The sequence below is a fragment of the Coenobita brevimanus genome, chromosome 104 (genome assembly GCF_032717465.1).
Source record: "Coenobita brevimanus isolate Jiangsu-jjx chromosome 104, ASM3271746v2, whole genome shotgun sequence".
Lineage (NCBI taxonomy): Eukaryota > Metazoa > Arthropoda > Malacostraca > Decapoda > Coenobitidae > Coenobita > Coenobita brevimanus.
Window position 1 is genome coordinate 39,511,232 of NC_137057.1, and position 22,260 is coordinate 39,533,491.

The following is a 22,260-nucleotide window of genomic DNA, read 5'->3' on the forward strand; positions in this document are numbered from 1 at the left end:
GTACCATCGACATTTAATAGTTATAATATATTAATACATACTACATACACATTATAATGAACTTATAAGTTAATTAAGTGAAATACATAATATTGTAAAGTAAATTGTATGAATATTGTATACATATATTATTCATAGTAAATAGTGATTATTCAGTAATATTACGCATATAATTTTGCAATGGTAATACTGCTAGATTATTACATTACATAGAGTTATCACTTTAGTAATGTCTAATATTTCACCTAACTTGTATGATGATACTGGTAATACAGAATTGTGCTATAATTGTATGACTTATATTGTGTTAATGCATAATTGTGTTGGCCTTATAATTGTAGTTACATTTTGTTAATGCAACTATTTCATAATGGTACATATTGTTTGTAGTTACATAATTGTACTTAAAGTTACATAAAAGTTACATCTTGTTAATGTAACTGTTACATAGATGGTACATATTGTTTGTAGTATTGTTTGTAGTTACATAATTGTACTTAAAGTTACATAAAAGTTACATCTTGTTAATGTAACTGTTACATAATTGGCAAAGTGTAACATAATGCAATCTTTTGTCGTTACATAATTGTTACATATCGTTTGTAGGTACATAATTGTAGTTAGGGTAACATAATGCAATCGTTTGTCGTTACATAATTGTTACATATCGTTTGTAGGTACATAATTGTAGTTAAAGTTACATAAAAGTTACATCTTGTTAATGCAACTGTTACATTAATTGGTACATATTGTTTGTAGTTATATAATTATAATATGGAGTAACAATTGTAATAACTGCAGTCCTAACATATGCTGCGGTCGATGATAGTGATGATGTGTCATGCCACTTGTTTGTGGAGACACAATTTGCTTTTTTGTTTGTAGTTTATGTGGTATTTTGGCATATATAGTAACATATACACTTATATTCATTTGTTTGTTATGTGATCTTACTCTATTTCTCTCTTTTTTTTTTTTTTCCTTCTCACTCTTCTTTCTTTCTTTCCTTTCCTTTTCTTTTTTTTTTTTTTTTTTTGTATGTATTGATTTTCTATAGTTTGTTTTTCTTCGCTTGTGTACGCTTTTTTCCATGTTGTTCATGGTTACATAATTACTGGCTAATTTCCTTGGGATACTTTTTCAAAGTTTAGTTTATATTGCACAGATACTATAAAATGATATTATATAGTCCCATATTTTGTTATTTTATATAAAAAAACATATACACTATATACAGTATTAACTATAGACACTGATTTGTTGTTCACCTGTACCTATCGTGGGTAATATGTGTGTCAGCACTGTGTGGAAATCATTGTCTTCACGATTGTGTTGAAGATGTTCACTCTTGCTAACGGCATTTGTGTTGGCCATTTTTTTTTTTTCTCTAGTTTACCTTGTAACTTAATATATATGTTTCCACTAGGTAGCTTTAATTAATAAATGTTAAATACAGTTCTTTTAATCGCTCACTGAGTAACTGTGATGGTATATTTTCTTTATCACTTGTAGATGTACTAATGTATAGTTGTATATATGAAACACGTATTTTATGTAGGTATAAATGGTAACACTCGTTGACAGTAAATAAATGTTATAATAAATGAATGAATATATACAGTGTAGAATATTTATTGTTGGTGATTATTTAGTGATTGAGTTATGCAGATAACTGAAGTAAGTATGTGTATTTAAGCAGTAACTATACAGCACGTTTTATATGTTTGTGCAGAAGCTTATTGTCTATCACTGTGTATTGTATAAATGAAGTAACTATGTAACTCACTAATTTTACCGTGGTGGGAATGGTGTGAGTGGTGGTGCAGGTGGTGTGTTGACTGACGTGGCGTCTGTTCAGCAAGCACGCATGATGACCTCAACTTCCCACACTGGTAGCTGTGGTGAGTGAATGAGTAGCGATGAGTAACTTGAGTGAAGACGAGTGAGTAAGATGAGTTATGAATATGGACTTGGTGTTTGCTTCGTCGTTCTGACCTCTTCACATCTGCGTAAGCGGTGGGGGTTTGGTGGATGTAGCAGAGAGAGGAGGGTGAGAAGATTATACAGACGACGTAGAGTTGTTAATTGTAATTGATTGTAGATGGTTGTAGTTCGCTGATTCGTCGTAGACTCGTAGACTTTGTAGACTATTCGCACTGTAGGCTGTATTTTGTAGGATTCAATGTTGAACTGAAGCTAATCTTGTAGTCTCGGTTGCTTTTGTAGAAATTTGCTTTTAATTCGGAGACGATGTCCGCAGATTTGCTGGTTTGTCGTTAAGCTACGTGCAAGGCGTCGAGTGATCTCATGACCTCTGCATCAGCGTAATGATCTGGGAGACGGAGGGGGCAGGATCGAGAGAATACTGTCAGGAGCTGATATTGTTGGTTGTTTTCAATCTTGATATTTTGTAGGAATTTAATGTTGATTTGTAGACGAGGTTCGTATACGTTCGCTGCTACCAAATGTCATAAAGACTTTGTATCATAAAGCAGCGACTTTGTATTTGCTTGTAGAGGCAGGATATTTTAGACTTGTGGTCGAGCGGCTTTTATATCTTGTAGTAGTTTCCCCACCAGATGTCATGTAGTGACAGGAGAGGTAAAGAATAGTATGGGACTATTTTTATTTGTCTTGGAAATATTAAACAGGTATAAGAGTATAAGTCCCGGGTAGCTACCTCCCTGTCTCGCTATCTCTCTCTCTTTCTGTTCTAAGGCTAATCTCCGTCTCGACCTCTCTCTAGGGTCGCTTGTCTCCTTCTACCCTCTCTTTCCTAAAATCTGGTGTAGCAGGGGTGTGTCACGTGTGTTCCTCGTGGGTCTTTGTTCACGAGAGGACTGCTGACAGCTAACTGCATCATCTCCTTACTGGCCGCTGTCGTCAGCTTTCCTCAGTGTAAGCATGTTTAGCATTGCTCGATTCTCGCAGACACAACACCTTCTCATCATTTGACTTCCTGCTTCTATCTGTCTCTCTATCTATCTATTTATCTATCTATCTATTATGATTTGCAATTATAATATGGAGACCTACCACATGATTATCAATAACAGACTATCTCCGGCTGACCACATCAGCGAGAAGGTACGGAACATGTATACACTGCTTGCAAATATGAGAATAGCATTCACATACATAAATGAAGACATGCTAAGAAGGATAATAACATCATTCATTAGACCAACCCTGGAATATGCATCAGTAGTCTGGAGTCCTCATCTCAAAAAGCACATAGACAAGATTGAAAAAGTTCAAAGGGCCGCTACAAGATGGATACCAAGCTTAAGGGACCTAAGCTACGAAGAAAGACTAAATAAACTGAATCTGCCAACACTACAGGAGAGAAGGAAAAGAGGTGACATGATAATGCTATATAAATGCATATCAGGAAAGGAGAAAATAGACATAAATGATTACTTAACATATGGAGAAGCATCAGCAAGAGGACACTGCAAAAAATTACATAAGAAGAGAGGTGATAAAGACGTAAGGAAATTCAGTTTCCCAAACAGAGCAATTGATCAATGGAATGCACTACCGAATGAAATAGTGTGTGCCAAAACAATTCACACGTTTAAGGATATGTACGATAAATATGGTTTAAGACACGGGACAGTACGAGCTTGACTCATTCCTGTAAAGATACAATTAGGTAAGAACACACACACACACACACACACACACACACACACACACACACACACACACACACACACTCACAAATCTGAAACTAAAATATGGAACCACTCTTCTTAACTGAGGGTTGGCCATCCTAGTCAAGAGCTATATTGAGAACTCTACTTTTTTCTGCTCAGTCTATCCCGTGACCTCTGTCTAGGGTTTCTTTACCACAGTTTTCTTCACACTTGAAGAATGATTAGGGACCTCAGTTGGAAAACTATGATAGTGTGGTGTATTCTGGGGGAACGTTTGGCTGCTACTGTGTACTTCCTTCACTTCAGCCCGGCCCAGAGTTTCATCCTTTTGTGGCTTATTTCTCATAATTCAGTGACCACTGCCATACTCTCATGTTAACTATCTTGCGCATGCATAAGTTTCAATAAGTTTTCTGGCACATGATTTTACTTGACTGGCCACCCGCCCAGCCCGCACACGCGCCACTGAAAACATGTATTCTTGTCTTATTTTCGCCACCCAAATCTCAATATCCTGTCATGAAACCTATATGATCTTATTCGTTGATGTTTGTTCTAGCTGATAAGCACAAAATAAAAAAAAGAAAACACAAATAAAACAACATTAGGCAGCCCTGAATAAACATTTTGCAACATCAGTTTCACTCCCCAACATCACCATTCGAATGCTTTCCATCATACAGGAAAATGTTATTAGAGGTTTTGATAGGAATTTCATCAGCTTTTTAATGAGAAATATCCGGTTCTGATAAGATTTGTAGTTTTCAAGAAAATAGCCAAACACTGAAAGCCATATTTTCATAAAAACTTTTTTGTTCAGGGAGCTTTCCTGCAGAAGTTTTCTCACACACCTTATGTTTTTATTTCTTAATATTGTGTAGAATTTTATGAGCTTTCTCCTGGGCAAAACAGATTTTCGATACACCTCATAGCTTCCGAAGTAAATCGCAAAAAATGACTAGTTTTTTTTTTTTTTTTTTATGTGTCCGACTCTGGGCATAGGCTTCACAGCCTGCTATCAAGGCCCAGCAGTCCTTCTACATACCACACACCTCTACATGTCACCACTTCGGCGCTAACACCCACCGTCCATATTGAATACATGCTAGGGCTGTCTCATACAGGACTGGTGTGTTGGTATTAGCGGGGGTATTTTTACATGTCGGCGGGTCTTCTGGTAGATCAGTAAAGCCTGATTTTAATGAAATTCAAATCCTTAAACTGTTCCCTGCCCCAGCCGGGATTCGAACCTGGGTCCGGTGGGACTGCAGGCCACCTCTACCGATTGAGCCACCGCCTCCCCCCATGGCCGTGCATCACTTTCATCATGCGCACACAGCAAATGCTATATTCCCGCCTATGTAACAACGACTTTTTATCAGAGATATTATATTGTTATGGCCTGTACATATGTAGAATTTACTGCTCATTATCATGGTTCTTACCGAAAGTCAATACATCGAATAGTTTTCGAGTAATTAACCAACAAAGCGAGATAACTCTGCCGAGCATTTTCGACTATTACTGCCAGCGAGAATAACACACTCCTTTCCCCCACCTTTTCCTAAAAAATATGCTCTCAAAGGCTAATATTTTTGTAATGAACATACGTAGAATTTACTGCTCTTTATCATGGTTCTTACAGGAAGTTGATACGTTCAATAGTTTTCAAGTAATAGGACGACAAAGCTAGATTACACTTCCGATCGCCACCTAGGTTTACAGCACGCGAAAAAAAACACTCTTCCCCCCCCCCCTTTGCCTGAAGACTATGCTCCCAAAGCCTTTTTTCTTTTTTTTCCCTTTTATGTACAGACTGTAATATCTCCAAGGGTTATTTTTTTAGTGTTATAACCTACTAGATTTGAACACTACATTGTTCTAGTTACTGTTAATGAAGCTGTACTTTCTGTCATATGTGTAATGTGTAGGAGAAAATGGTTATTTGTGTGAAATATATAGTATAGGGGTATTGATAATAGGTCAATTTACATATCAACAAAATTCAGAAAACTCACTTCCTCCAGGGGTGTTGAAGGGCCTGAAGGACCTTGTAGGACTTGAAGATGAGGAGTTAGGTAGTGTGTGTGTGTGTGTGTGTGTGTGTGTGTGTGTGTGTGTGTGTGTATGCTCCATTAGGGAATCCTTCGGTCGTAACGGTACCATTCGAAGCAATCACCCAGGCAAAAACGGCACATCACAAACAGGACACATGTGACTTGTGTCCCTCCTCATCTCCGTCAGGGCACACAGAGGACACCGGAGCCTCCTCCGGTTGGGGATCCTCTCCCGTCGATGGCCCAGTGTGTGATCCAACCGCACTCTGTCGTTGATGACTCTACGACACTTGGTTGGATGTCCTCCCAGTGTTCCCTGGTCCTGTCATCCTGGTGGTGCGGCTTCAGGACTGGGCATGGCAGCGGTAGTAGGTTCTCCCGACGGACCAGTAACTGCTGCTGGTTGTCTCAGTGCCTGTGCTGGTCCTGCAGGTGATGGTGGCTCTGGCTCTTGTGCTGGTCCTCCTCCTGGAGATGATGGAGTTGGCAACTGTGCTTGTGCTGGTCCAAGAGACGGTGCTGTCCCAGGAGACGGTGGTGCTGGTACTGCTGCAGGTGCCACAAGTGCTGGAGGTCCTGCTGGCCATCAGGTTGGAAGGTCAGGGGCATGGTGGATGATGCACCCTGATGCGGGCCACTCTGCATCATCAAAGTGGAGGAGCTTGTCCACTTTCTCCTCCACAAAGTCCAGTAGACTGACTGACCTGCCCAAGCACTTCATGTACAGGGCGAACACATTGAACATGGCCATCTGGATGATGTAGAAGTTCTCTTCTTGGTCCATTTCATGGTCCACCACTGGATGGGGTAGTACTGAACCTTCTGGCAGAAGTGGTCCACCCCACCCATGTATCTATTATAGTCCTCCACCACGACTGGCTTGTCCATGGTCTTCCGGACATAGGTTGTCCTCCTGTCAGGAGCCCCGGTCTTCCCTCGAACCTGCTTCTGGACAGTGCTTGTTCTGTGGAAGGTGGAGACCATGTTGACGATGCACTTGTCCTTCCACAGCAAAACCATCATGTTGTCCTTATGCATCACTGCCATGCCCCCCTCTGGCAGGTTCTTGGTTCTGGTGATGTCCCACAGCCACTTTGGTGCTCCTTTGGCCAGGCGTAGGGTCCCATACACGTAGGTTCTTGCACTGAAGAGGCGGTCGCACAGGGATACAGAGTTATAATAGCTGTCCACGTAAACTTTGTATCCCTGATCCTTCAAAAGGCTCTATGAGGCTCCAAACGGTGGTCTCCAGTGCCTTCTTCTGCCCTGTATACACCTCAAAATTCCAGATGTACCCCGAGGAAGCCTCAGCCAGGATATAAAGCTTGATGGAATACTTTGAGGACTTCATAGGGTTGTAGATGTGGAAGCTGAAGCAACATCCAGGCTGAGGTGTTCCTTGGGGAAGTAGGTGTCCTGGAACTGCTGAAGGAGGTATTCCATCACCGTGTGAACCCTGATGAGCCTGTCGCAGTGGTCCTGGGGTATAGCAAGTGAGTTGAAAGAGTGGAAATGTTTTAGGATGGCCATGCAATGCCTCCCACTCATCACTTGCTGGAAATGGGGGTAGTTATGGAGACGGGATCTCCTCCAGTAATGCCTGATGGTCAGCATATTCACCACCCCCATGATAAAGTACAGCCCCAGGAACTTGGCCATCTCCTCTTCATTGCAGATGAACCATGCATCCAACACAGTCCCCAGGAATGACACGTAGTTGTTGGTCTCAGGTGAAATACATGAACAACTCTCTGGTGAAAAACAGCTGGAAGAACTGAAGAGACGTTGTTGGTGGATCCACCCTCATTCTTGGGGATCCTGTGAAGAGCCCATTAGCTGGTGTGAATGGGACACTGCTCCACCCCGGATCATCTGCAGCAACACCTCCCGCAGTGGTGGCAGTGGGTCAGCGTACCAACAGCCTTCAGACTCCTCGGACATCCCTTGGCCTCCCCCCATAGCCGGGCCGTGGACCACGCCAGCCTTGTCGATGTGATGAGGGTTCCGACGATGAGGATGATGAGACTGTCTCCTCCTGCTGCTGCAAAACTTCGGGGGGGTTGAATGTTGTCAGAGACAGCACCCCTGTCAACCGGGCAGGGGATGATGACACATTTGCATCCTGCACCAGTTGCGCCGCAGACACTGTGCCGCGTGCAGGTGCCAGTGTCACGTAACTATTCATTGCTACCGGTGATTTGGGCTCGGCCAAGTAGGAACTGGAGGCTTGAGGTAGAGAGACCGCAATGGCTGCTGGAGCAAGAGGTCCGAGCAAAGGTGATGCCTGTCATCCAAGTGAAGACGATGGCTGGGCTAATAGTCCCGACGCTGGTGGTGGTGGTGTCTGCTCCCCTCATCATCATCATCATCATCATCAGCCATAACTAGTCCACTGCTGAACAAAGGCCTCCCCCCACCTTTTCCACGAATTCCCTGACTGAGCCAATCTTTGCCATATTTTCCCTGCAAATTTCTCTATATCACCTATCCATCTCCTGTCTGGCCTTTTTCTGCTACGCTTACAATCTCTTGGTGTCCAGTCTGTCAGCCTCTTGCTCCACCGGTTATCCCTTATTCTTGCTATATGGCCTGCCCACCTCCATTTCTGTTCTTTTATAACTTCTATAATATCTTTGACTTTAGTCTGCTCTCTTACCCAAGTTGATCTTTTCCTGTCTCTTAAAGATATTCCCAACACTGACCTTTCATTGCTCTCTGAGAAGACTAATTTATTTTTCACTGATTTTGTCAGTTTCCAGGTCTCACAACCGTAAATCATAGTTGGAATTATACATTCATTATACACTTTTCGTTTCATACAAACTGGCAAGCTACTTTTCATAATGTCTCTATGTTTACCGAAAGCTTTCCATCCAATTGTAATGCGTCTTTTTATTTCGCTATCATGATCTTTTGTTACTTTTAGTATTTGTCCCAAGTAGTTGTATTCCTCAACTTCTTCAAGAGTTTCATCGCTTATTCTGATGACGCTCTTTGGTGTTTGTGGATTAAACATTAGTTTTACTCCGGTTCATCTTCAGTCCTACTATCAGACTTCCTCTGTTCAAGTCATTTAACATTTCTTGCAATGCCTCTGCTGTTTCTCAGACGAGGACAATGTCATCTGCAAATCTTAAATGGTTTAGCTTTTCTCCATCTATGTTCACTCCTTTGTTTTCCCAGTCTAGCTTTCTGAAAATACTTTCTATATCTATATCTATCTATCTATCTATTTATCTATCTATCCATCTCTCTCTCTCTCTCTCTTTATATATATATATATATATATATATATATATATATATATATATATATTCCCTCCTTCTCCCAACGTTCCCCCAGCACATGAAAATATCTCTGGACGAGCACTCGTGACACATATCACAAACATTTTATTATAAATCATAAATAATCAACAATTATCTTAGCACGTTACAGTACCTGTCCACTGACGTCCATCATTGTCCGGCGTCCTTACTTCACCCGCACACCTGCCTCTAAGGTATCGCTGACATACGCTATGCAACCACATCTCACAACGAACACTCGTGACACATATCATAAACATTTTTGTAAGTCAAAAATAATCAACAAATGACTTAGCACGTTACAGTACCTATCCTCTGATGTCCGTCGTTGCCTGGCGTCCTTACATCACCTGCACACCTGCCTCTAAGGTATCGCTAACCTACGTCATGCATGCACAGAATTTCTTCACGGACACTCCCAGCACATTTCGCGTTCATTGTACATAAAGTATAATTTCTCACAAAATGTCTTACCAAGTTACAGTACCTGTTCAATGACACACGTTGTTGCCCGGTGTTCTGACGTCCCTGTGCACCTGCCGCTGAAGTATCGCTAACCTAAGCTTTGCACGCACAGAATTCCTTCACAGACACTCGCAGCACATTTCACATTCATTGTACTTAAAGTATAACTTCTCACTAAATGTCTTAGCAAATTACAGTAGCCTACCTGTTCGGTGACAGACACTGTTGCCCGGTGTCCTTACATCACCTGCACACCTGCTGCTAAAGTATCGCTAATCTACGCAACGCACCCTAAAATTATCCCTTCACGAACACTCGCAGCTCGATTCACATACACGTTACACTAAATCATATGCAAATACATGACTACCACAATTATTCCATCCCCACCTCCGCAGTTATTTATGTTCCTTACTACGGTACAACATGACTGTGATGCAGCACTTTTGCCTCGAGATTTACAACGCACCACTATGTTGGCACACACCACACTCCTTCATGAACACTCGCAGCATTTGGCCTTATATTTCACACAAATTCATATGCATATACAGTATGACAATCACAATAGCCATCCCTAAACACGTCTAATACTCCCTTCTCAACTACAGCATACAGGTAATGCCTGCCCCATTCCACAGTCTGGCTATGGTGTATGTAACACAGGCTAGTTCCAATATATCACAAAGCAAGCCACTATAGCTTTCACGCACTATACAGTTTAGGCATTGGCTTTTCTATATATGTATGTGTAGTCACAGCATGGGGCCCAGGGGATGCGGAGTGGTGAAACCTCGCTACAGTAAACATGCGTCTTGCCCCTAAGCCTAACGACTGATAACAGGCACCATTTCTTCTCAAGATATATATCTATGTTCGATCGACAAAATTACTTCAAATTATGCCCAGAAATAAATTATTATCACATTTTGTCCATTGGGGCTTTGACTCGGGCGGGAAGGGGAGAATTAGTAGTGTTTTAAAGAGACAGCACACATGATGCAGCCTCACAGCCTGGCTCCTTGGGATCAATTGAGGTTTCTCGCTATGTGCAGCCTCCTGGGAGGCTGTACAGTGTTGCCAATTCTTTACCTTGGAAGAGGAACGCACCCACTAGAAGGCATTCAAATTTGACACAAATCAGCCAAAAACTTTTCTTTTTATGGCATTTTTTTCTGCCTTTTCATGCGATTCACATCAATGTGTGTTTATCTGCCAAACCACAAAGAACACGATTCGCATCAACGTGCCTGGGAGGGTTAATCAAAATGGAAGGTTGCAATTTTTGGCCAGATGAAGTGAAAAGAATATAGCAAATCTCATAGCCCCATCAATCCGTCCTGCAGTCAAGAAGTCCTGACTTGAATACCCCATCTGACCACAAGACTTTATGGTGGGGTCTCTTTACCCCCTTGTGTTGGCACCTAGAAATGGAGACGGGGCTTGGATCTGCAAAAGCACTGTTGCTTGTGGCTTACATGTGTCTGTGATTATCCCCAGATGCAAAGTAACCACTGTTCATTGTTCAGTCTGATAAGCACATCAACAGCTTTTTCTTCCTCTGTTCCCTTCTCTTCCAGGAATAAATTCTTCAACATTTTAAGCATCTCTTTGCCAGTCTTGCTTGTGTGCTCTTGTCATTGGCTCCAGCCTTCGTTTTACTCCCTGTGCATTGTTCTCTCTGATATTCAATTTATCATCAACCAATTATTCCTCCTCCCTCCCATCCTTTCTCCAGAATTTGAGCCCCGCAGCATCTTCTGGTGTTTTTCTCGTTGGCCATGCTTATGTGCGGGGGGGGGGGAGCGGTCCCATTGAGGGCACTTGAAATATTGTCACTCTTGCAGCAGTCAGAAGGAAGAAGGGGGACAAAGGCATAACTAGGTTACAAGAAAATGATATTATTGGTAAGAAACAAGTGTTTCAAAATTCCCCCAACTGCTTAGCAGTCTAAGACAAGGTGAAGGAAGGAGAGGGGCAGAGGAAGAATTAGTTGGTGAGGAAGTCAATGTCTTGAAAAAAAAAAAAAAAAAGCTAAATCTTATAGTACCCCAACTGACTTATAGTTGCGGCGCATGACTCGGAGGTTGTCATTATCGTACCCTTGCAACCTACCTGTCAACAGCGCATCTGATTTCATATCATATTATATACGAATTATATTATTATACACGAATATATTATTCACAAATATTATACATGATTATATAACTATAAACGAATCACAAGCGTATCATATTATAAAGGAAATTGGAAGCACTGTTGATGGGTGCGGTTGCCAGGACATGATACTGACAACCTCAGAGTTGCACGCCCTGACTATAGTAGTCTAAGCTTCCTTGAACATTATGATTTAACAGAACTTCCAGAATCTAGGATTTTCTTACGCATGGATTTCAGTTTTACGCCAACGGCCATGCCACGTTGAGTACACCGCTTCCCGTCCGGTCAGCGAAGTTAAGCAACGTTGGGTCTGGTTAGTACTTGGATGGGTGACCGCCTGGGAACACCAGATGCTGTTGGCGTCTCTACGTGTCAAGTGGGGTTGGTGGAGGATTAGTGCCCCTCCCTGTAAAACAATTAACTCTAAGCCCTTGACCACCCCGTTTGGGATACATGGCGTCTGGCAATGGATGGATGGATGGATGGATTTCAGTTTTGCTTCTTCACTGAGGTCCAAAAGTCAAGTATTTTTTGGAGTACCGGTATATTACTTTGAGGCCAAGGCTGCTGGGGCCGTAAGCTGAATCTTTTCTGGGAAGTTTGGCAGGAGTTGGTTGCATATCTTGCGGTGGTGTGGGTTCGTTAGCATAGTGTGGTGTGTGTGTGTGTGTGTGTGTGTGTGTGTGTGTGTGTGTGTGTGTGTGTTTGAGAGAGAGAGAGAGAGAGAGAGAGAGAGTGTGTGTGTGTGTGTGTGTGTGTGTGTGTGTGTTCGGCATTCAGGTTTCTTTCGTATGTAGGTTTTAAAAGGATAATCTGAAGTAACGTGGAAACTCTAGGAAGATGGGATGAAGCTTAAAATTTAACACACCTCAGTCAGCAATTACGGTATGGCCATAGAACCATGCCACTGATCAGAATTTTTACCACATCTTTGTAAAGCTCGAAATGGGTTTTATTTTCGATGAGACGAGAAATTTCTTATATTACTAATGAGCCTTATGAATTTTTAGCATTCATCTATAAAAGTCAGGAATTTGGTCCCCTCCACACATAATCAGTATATACCTTTTTTACCCTCAAACTCTGGACACCATTCATAGTTTTAGAATGGCAGCAAGCTTTTATCCTGGGATAGATTTATATTTAATGGGCAATTTGCTTACCTACTTTGCATATATTTCACTAAAAAGTCACGAGATTAAAAACTGACATACGCGCACTAATGCGCTCACACACACACACACACACACACACACACACACACACACACACACACACACACACACACACACACACGTCATAAAAAGACTTTGTAGTTACTTGTAGAGAAGTTATATTAGACTTGTGGACGAGCGGTTGTTATACTTGAGTAGCTTTGTAAGTGGATAATCTTCTTTCCCATTTGTCATTCAATGACAAGGAGAGGTAAAGAATAGTATGGGACTATTTTTATTTGTCTTGGAAATATTAACAAGTCTCTCACACAGGGCGAAGTATAGAGTCCCGCTAGCTATCTCCCTATCTCTCTCTCTCTCTCTCTTCCAAGTTGCTAAGTCTTTCTTCCCACTCCCTGCTGCTTCTATGGCCTCTCTCCTTCTGAGCTCTTTCCTAAATTCTGGTGAAACAGGAGTCGTGTCACGTGTGTTCACTGTGGTTGGAAAGTTCTAGAAGCCTGTGTGTGAGTATGTGTGTATGTGTGTGTATGGTCACAAGGCTTTGTTCTCCTGGTGTATCGCTGACAAACTAACTGCATCATCTCCTGACTGGCTACTTCCTAATCTGTCATCAGCTTTTCCTCAGTGTAACTTGCAGGATCATTTCCCATTCCCAGGCTCGCATAGAGCTGTCTATCTGTCTATTTATCTATCTATCTAGTATGATTTGTAAATATAATATGGACTCATAACATTGCTTGGTCCACGCAGCTGAAGGTCCTCCGACAGCAATTATCATTGCACATGCTAATCTATTAGTACATAATATTGATTATAATATTGTATACATATAATATTTATAGTAAATAGTGATTATTCAGTAATATTACATTTTAAACAAGTTGTATACATATTTGAATAAATGCATTAAAAGTAAATTATTTAACTGTAATACAGTATGTACTTGGGTTATTGTAGTGGCATTGTGGTAATACATAATTGTAACATTTTATGAATTGTTACAAAATATTGTGGTAATGCATAATTGTGTTGGCCTTATAATTGTAGTTACATTTTGTTAATGCAACTGTTACATAAGTGTCTTGGCCTTATAATTGTGGTTAAAGTTGCATAAAAGTTACATCTTGTTAATGCAACTGTTACATGAGTGTCTTGGCCTTATAATTATAGTTAAAGTTACATAAAAGTTACATCTTGTTAATGCAACTGTTACATAATTGGCAAAGCGTAACATAATACAATCGTTTGTCGTTACATAATTGTTACATATCGTTTGTAGTTACATAATTGTAGTTAAAGTTACATAAGAGTTACATCTTGTTAATGCAACTGTTACGTAAATGGTACATATTGTTTGTAGTTACATAATTGTAGCAAGTGTAACATAATGCAATCGTTTGTCGTTACATAATTATAATATGGAGTTACATAAATGTTACATATCGTTTGTAGTTACATAACTGTTACATATCGTTTGTAGTTACATAATTGTAGCAAGTGTAACATAATGCAATCGTTTGTCGTTACATAATTGTAATAATTGCAGTCCTGACATATGAATCCGGTCATGCTGCGGTCGATGATAGTGATGATGTGCCATGCCACTTGCTTGTGGAGACAACAATTTGCTTTTTTGTTTGTAGTTTATGTGGTATTTTGGCATATGTAGTAACACTTACACTTATTTTCATTTGTTTGTTATGTGATCTTACTCTATTTCTCTCTTTTTTCTTTCTTACTTTTTCTTTCTTTTTTTTTTTGTATGTATTGATTTTCTATAGTTTGTTTTTCTTCGCTTGTGTACGCTTTTTCTATATTGTTCATGGTTGCATAATTACTGGCTAATTTCCTTGGGATACTTTTTTAAAGTTTAGTTTATATTGCACAGATATTACTGAAAATGATATTATAATTATAGCCCCATATTTTGTTATTTTATATAAAAAATATATACACTATATACAGTATTAACTATATACACTGACTTGTTGTTCACTTGTACCTATCGTGGGTAATATATGTGTCAGCACTGTGTGGAAATCATTGTCTTCACGATTGTGTGGAAGATGTTCATTCTTGCTAACGTCATTTGTGTTGGCCATATATATATATATTTTTTTCTGGTTTTCCTTATAATTTAATTTATATGTTTCCACTAGGTAGGTTTAATTAATAAATGTTTAATACAGTTCTTTTAATCGCTCACTGAGTAACTGTGATGGTATATTTTCTTTATCACTTTGTAGATATAATAATGTATAGCTGTATGTATGAAACACGTATTTTATGTAGGTATAAATGGTAACACTCGTTGGTAGTAAATAAATGTTATAATAAATGAATGAATATATACAGTGTAGAATATTTATTGTTGGTGCAAGTATTTAATGATTGAATTATGAAGATAATTGAAGTAGGTATATGAATTTAAGTTGTAACTATACAGCACGTTTTATATGTTTGTGCAGAAGCTTATTGTCTATCACTGTGTATTGTATAAATGAAGTAACTATGTAACTCACTAATTTTTACCTTGGTGGGAATGGTGTTAGTGATGGTGCAAGTGGTGAGTTGACTGACGTGGCGTCTTTTCAGCAAGCACGCATGATGACGTCGACTTCCCACACTGGTAGCTGTGGTGAGTGAATGAGTAGCGATGAGTAACTTGAGTGAAGACGAGTGAGTAAGATGAGTTGTGAATATGGACTTGGTATTTGCTTCGTCGTCTTGACCTCTTCACTCCTGCGTCAGCGGTGGAGGTTGGGTGGATGTAGCAGAGAGAGGAGGGTGAGGTCTGGTGGTTATGAGTAATGAGTCGTGTCTCACTCTTCGTTTGTTTGTTTTGTATTTTATTACTTGATGTATTCTTGGTCCTTTTTTCTTGTGATTTACTCGTTGTAGGATGAAGACTGCCGCTACTTGTAAGTGCGTGTAGAAGATTATACAGATGACTCGTAGAGTTGTTACTTGTAGCTGATAGTAGATGGTTGTAGTTCGTTCACTGTAGAACTGAAGTTAATCTTGTAGAGTGTCGCCTGCCTTTGTAGAAATTCACTGTTGATTCGAAGACGAGGTGCGTTCTTTTCGCTGCTACCAAATGTCATAAGAAGACTTTGTAGGTCCTTGTAGTGTAGTTTTGTAGATTAGTTATATATATATTAGACTTGTGGACGAGCGGTTGTTATACTTGAGTAGCTTTGTAAGTGGATAATCTTCTTTCCCATTTGTCATTCAATGACAAGGAGAGGTAAAGAATAGTATGGGACTATTTTTATTTGTCTTGGAAATATTAACAAGTCTCTCACACAGAGCGAAGTATAAAGTAGAGTTCCGCTAGCTATCTCCCTATCTCTCTCTCTCTCTCTCGCTCTCTCTCTCTCTCTCTCTCTCTCTCTCTCTCTCTCTCTCTTCCAAGTTGCTAAGCCTTTCTTCCCACTCCCTGCCGCTTCTATGGCCTCTCTCCTTCTGAGCTCTCTTTCCTAAATTCTGGTGAAACAGGAGTCGTGTCACGTGTGTTCACTGTGGTTGGAAAGTTCTAGAAGCCTGTGTGTGAGTATGTGTGTATGTGTGTGTATGGTCACAAGGCTTTGTTCACCTGGTGTATCGCTGACAAACTAACTGCATCATCTCCTGACTGGCTACTTCGTAATCTGTCTTAGCTTTTCCTCAGTGTAACTTGCAAGATCATTTCCCATTCCCAGGCTCGCATAGAGCTGTCTATCTGTCTATTTATCTATCTATCTAGTATGATTTGTAAATATAATATGGACTCATAACACACACACACACACACACATATACATAAACACACACACACACACACACACACACACACACACACACACACACACACACACACATAGGCACACACACACACACACACACACACACACACACACACACACACATATACACACACACACACACACACACACACACACACACACACACACACACACACACACACTCTCTCTCTCTCTCTTTCTATCAAACTTGGCCCCGCATGCCTCATGGTACTGTAAGTGCAGAATATTTGTGTATTATTTATAAAGCTTTGATGCAGGGTTTACAAAGGAAAAATAATATCTTGGAAGAAAAAAAAATAATGATCGACGGCAACACTACAAAGGCTCATTCAAGGACAGTTCAGTTCGTGCCATTGTCTCAACACTTTTTCTGTCTTCGTGATTGAAGGTCGAAAGCAACACATTTTAACCATGGAAAAAAATTACGCTGTTACTTTATAATAATAAGAATTTATGTTTAATTATCTTCTCCATAAATACAATATCCTCATGGGAGTTAAAATAATTATTAGAACAGTTTATGGTACTGAAATAATGACAGTAGGGTATTTCAGAAACATCAGCTCCTTCATTTCAGAACATATGATACACAGAATACAACACTTAACTGACTATACATAAAGTTTTGATATTGTGATTGACATGCCCTGTGTCAGTAGCGTTATACTTTCTGTATTGTCAGTACTTGAAAATTCGGCAGTTGTTTGTTTGTATATACAGTGTGTGTGTGTGTGTGTGTGTGTGTGTGTGTGTGAGCTGTGCGGACAGGCTTTCATGTTTGCCTCGTACTCTAGTGTTATTCCATCGTCGCGTATAGTATATTTTCTTGATGTATGAAGGTGTATGTTGTGCTGCTTTGTGATGTGTATTTTATTGCCCTGTGTGTGTGTGTGTGTGTGTGTGTGTGTGTGTGTGTGTGCATTATTTTTCTTTCAAGGGTGGGTGGGAGGGAGGGAAGAAGGAAGAGTATATGTGGGTGGGAAGCTGGCGTTAGAATGCAGAATGGAACTATGCATCTTGCAGGCTTCAGCCAACATTCATTAGGGAGTAACACAGACCTGAATCCTGTTGTTATCTCTCTAATACACACACACACTAGAGTTTACTCTCTCTCTGTCTGTCTGTCTGTTTCTCGGTCTGTCTCTGTCTGTCTGTCTGTCTGTCTGTCTCTCTGTCTCTCTCTCTCTCTCTCTCTCTCTCTCTCTCTCTCTCTCTCTCTCTCTCAGTTAACTCACATTCTGATGTCCATTCTGATGGTTATGGCGAGACAGGAAAACGAACTGAAATTACCCAAATTCAGAATTATAGTCACTGGAATATTTCGCACCAACTTAAGCCTTATTCATTGTTTATTCCTTGGCCTTCTATTTACTCTGTGTGGTCAAAATTGCGCGACAGTAGAAACTATCCCGGTTGTATCTTGTGTGTTGCAGGGACGGCTCTGTCTGCTGGTAGGCTTCTGTGTAGCAAACGAATTTTGACGGAGGGCATTTACAATGCGTAGGAGTCTCTGCAAAGCACAGGAAATCGCCCTGGGGAGTGTAAGAGGAGCGTTATATATGGACCACCCTGTATATTCCCCTAACACCTCTTCCTTAGCCATTTATTTTTCGATACATCTAGTTAACATCAGTGTTTATGTTACAGGTATCTATGCCACATAACTGATCTCGTTTTTGGATTTTTGCTTTTTTTCCCTTACAGTCTTGAGAGACGAACAGTTGTCTATATGTATTTCCCTAAACACATTGAGAAAGTAATAAATACATTACTGAATAAATAAACACAAATATACATACATACAAATATGTACATACAAACATACATACACATATACACATATTAACTAAAAAATAAATTGATCTTACATTGAACCTTGGTTTTTGTTTCTTCTTGATATGTTAATACAGTAAATTCTCTTTTATCCATCGTCACAATATCCCGCCCACAGAAATATCTAGCACAGCCATCTTCGCTCTAATTAAAGCAATATCCAGCAATTTTTATGCAATATCCAGCACTGAAACGGGATATAACCAGCGGTCCAATCCAGTATCCGACGTTGAAGAGTCTCAATCAGCTCATTAGAGGTAACCAACAGCCACCAGGGAAAATCCCGAAACTGAGGAGCCAATGAAAATGCCCACTACATGTCAGCCAATCAGAATCCGCCTCACTCGGCGCCGAGAATACCCACACATTCTCATTCTTGCCCGTGGATGTCGTTCAGTGAAGACGTATTTGTGCACTCCGCTCTTCCGACCATCCGATGGCAAAACCCTGGCCCTGTTACTAACCCTGTGGCATCCTACGTTCGAGGCAGTGTACTGTACAATATTGTTTTGCAAAGCTAATGGCATGTCATTGATCATATCGTATTGCTCTATTGTCACTGTAAAATTATTGTGTACTTTACTGATTACAAGTGTGAGTGCCAGACCCCAGTGCTATTTCTCCCACCCCCCAGTGCTGTTTTTTTCTGCTGTGCCTAATCTGTGGCTTGAAATTGCTTGTAACAACAATAGTGTCGTGTTTTTTTTTTTTTTTTTAATAACAGAATAGAAGAAGGAAAATACGATTTAAAAAATAATCCAATCACCAGATCACTAGGGACCTTCATTCATAAAAAATTGGTACAAGTTAGACTTGAACAGCTGTAGGTTGAAATTTGGAAGAAAACAACTCTGGGAATGCGAGTTCCAAACAGATGCAGTTGGGGGAATAAAAGATTTCTGGTATGCTGAATTTCTACATTATGGCAGTGTGACAGTCCAGTCATGAGCACTACCAGATGCCCGTGTAGAAAAGGGGAAGGCATGGAGAGGTGACACAATGGATGCAACTTCGTCTAAGCATTTGCCATAAAAGTATGCAGGGAGTAGACTGTAGCACCAGTCAAACAGGGCGGTACTCCCTAGGTGGATGGCAAGCTGGTACAGGGAGAGCTGAAGCTCCCGTTTCACTAGTCCTCAGGACCAAATCCTGACCATTTCTCTTTGATGTATATTATCAGTGCTTTCATTTTCACAGAGAGTTGGCCAGCATACTCGCTTAATACCTCTACCTTCAACTGTCTAGCACACTACATGCACATAAGCTATCACACCTTCTTTTTCCATTCCTCTTAGCAATGGCCACTGCATTGCCACCACCTGCAGGGTAGGGCTGGCTGGTGGGGTCCTCCTGGTCACTATCAAGCGACTGTGACAACAGTGACTGATGCAGCTTTCATTCATGCTTGTCAGTGGAGAAGTGCAGGCGCAGCCTTATTCTTCACCAATATTTGTGATCTCAGCACCAGTTTGAATTCAGTTCATTTTTTCTTACAGTCCGTATCCTCTCTAGCCCTGATCCTCACAGAACCCGAAATCTCTCCCTCTACCAAAATACCCCCATTTTGTTTTCCTGCTTCCTATCTCCTCACAAACTTCCATAACAAGGGTGGCACCTGTTGTTATATCAAATCTGAATTTGAAGTTGATATTTTTAAACTATACTTCAACTAAATTTTATTACTCACTGTATAAACTAAATTATATATATATATATATATATATATATATCAATGTAGTCTATCGCTCCCAATGCTTTTACAGAACCCACTGTATTTGACTCCATATCCTCACATTTGAGTAACTTTAACCTTACCTCTGTCACAGAAATTACCATTTTGGGTGATTTTATCATACATAATGTAGAATGGTTATTGGGCTCTACCAGAACTGATGATACTGGTCTAGAGTGTGGGCTTCTGCAGAATCGTATAACTTCACTCAGTTGGTTAAGCATCCAAACAGAATACCAGATAATCCTGGCCATAAAGCCCATCGCTTGGGTCTGTTCCTGACAAATAATCTGGATCATTACTTGACAGAAGTGCTGTCATCACTTGGATCCTACGACCACAGTCTCAAAGCCTCATTAGGCAGCTCCCCCAAACCTCCCTATTCTGAACCTGTCAGGGAACCCTGATTGCAATCTAACAGGGCAAACTGGGATGGATTTAGAAATTATCTCCCTGATATTCCATGGCAGCCTTTCTTCTCTAGTGATGCCAGTTCTTCCCAGTCCTACATTAATGACTTAATACTAGCTGGTATGGATTTATTCAAACCAAGTCAGCAGTTCACTAAAATGCCAAACTCTCTAAAATGGTTTGATAGCATTTGTGCCTCAGCAACAGCCCAAAAGTCATTAGCATATAACTCTTACTTAAATTTAAAAATATTTGAATCATTTTGTCAATTTAAAATTGCTGGAAGCGATGCAAAAACATTAATAAATCTTGCTAAATCAAACTTTCTTCAAAACCAAGCATCAAAACTACTTGACAGTCCTCATGATAAGAGAATATTCTGGTCAACTCTCAATTCTTTCAATAGTAATTTTAACGTCATCACCCATTCCTCACTAAAATCTTCAGACAGTAATATTACTAATGACCCACATGGTAAAGTGAATATCCTTGCCAATACATTGGCCAGAAACTCTACCTTAGAGGTAGGCAGCCAGGACATCTCTGCACCAGATCTTAACTCTCCCTAAATTGTTCCACATAAAATACAGATTAGACACTTAAAATCCATCCTAGACAATTTACCAATGGACAAAGCTCCAGGAACAGATGGAATTCCTTCACTTGCATTAATAATGTGCTCCCCAGAACTTGCTTTTGTTCTATCTATATTATTCAGGCTATGCATACGTACTTCTTCATTCCCTGATTCTTGGAAAGTAGCCAATATCCATTCATTTCCAAAGGAAGGAAGTTCCTTTGACCCCTCTGATTACTGACCAATAGCTATCATGTCTACTTTGGTAAAGTATTTGAAATCATATTAAGAAGCATGTAGATAAACTCCTTGAATCCAATAACTCTCCTTGCGCATGATGACGCAATACGAGTCAAAGTCTTTGGATTCTGAAGAGCAACCAATGACATACTATGAAGCAATTTCCCTATAATGATCGCAGAAACTTTTCCTGTGCCTGAAAGTGGGTCAAATTTTGGTGAGTCATAGCTCCGGGTGCCCAGGTCTGAGAGAAATATATGGCAACACTCACAAGCCTGTCACTAGGACAAACAGCCTATTATTAGCTCAATGTCCTCTTGGCAATCAGGCAAGCAGGGTGTTGTAGTGCACGGCTGGCCATTTTATTCCTTGTTTTCTATTATGTCACCCGTCCATACCTTAAGTGTATTATAGTGATAGTGTGTTATAGTGCAGTGTGTCAGTGAAGAAGGTGTATAAGTGTTTTTTATATATTTTCAGAGAAATCCAAATTTCACATCTACAACTGCTTGTGATGGTTCCCTTTCAATACTGAAACTAGCCATGACAGCAGGGAAAGGGTTATCTGAGGAGGAGTGCCTGAAATAAATATTCAGTGAAACTGAATGTGAGGAGGATATAGACAAAGAATCTGGGGAGGGTGTTTTTGAGAGTGACTGGGGTGAGGAGGAGAGAGGGAAAGTAAGGCAACGTGATAAACCTCCCTTTGCCCTCTGCAGTCAAGGCCACCTTCATTATCTCCACCACTACCACCACAACCACCACTGGTACCACCACTGGTACCACCAGTATCACCATCACAATGGAGACAGCTGCCTCTTATTGCCACCTCAA

At 40.4% G+C, this 22,260-nt stretch overlaps 1 non-coding gene across 1 annotated transcript; it reads left to right on the forward strand.

The window, feature by feature from the left end:
* The first annotated feature begins 11,895 nt into the window (after positions 1-11,895).
* Positions 11,896-12,014, forward strand: LOC145416166 (5S ribosomal RNA). Its single transcript, XR_013900211.1, has one exon. It is a non-coding gene; the product is annotated as a 5S ribosomal RNA (ribosomal RNA).
* The last annotated feature ends 10,246 nt before the right edge of the window (positions 12,015-22,260 follow it).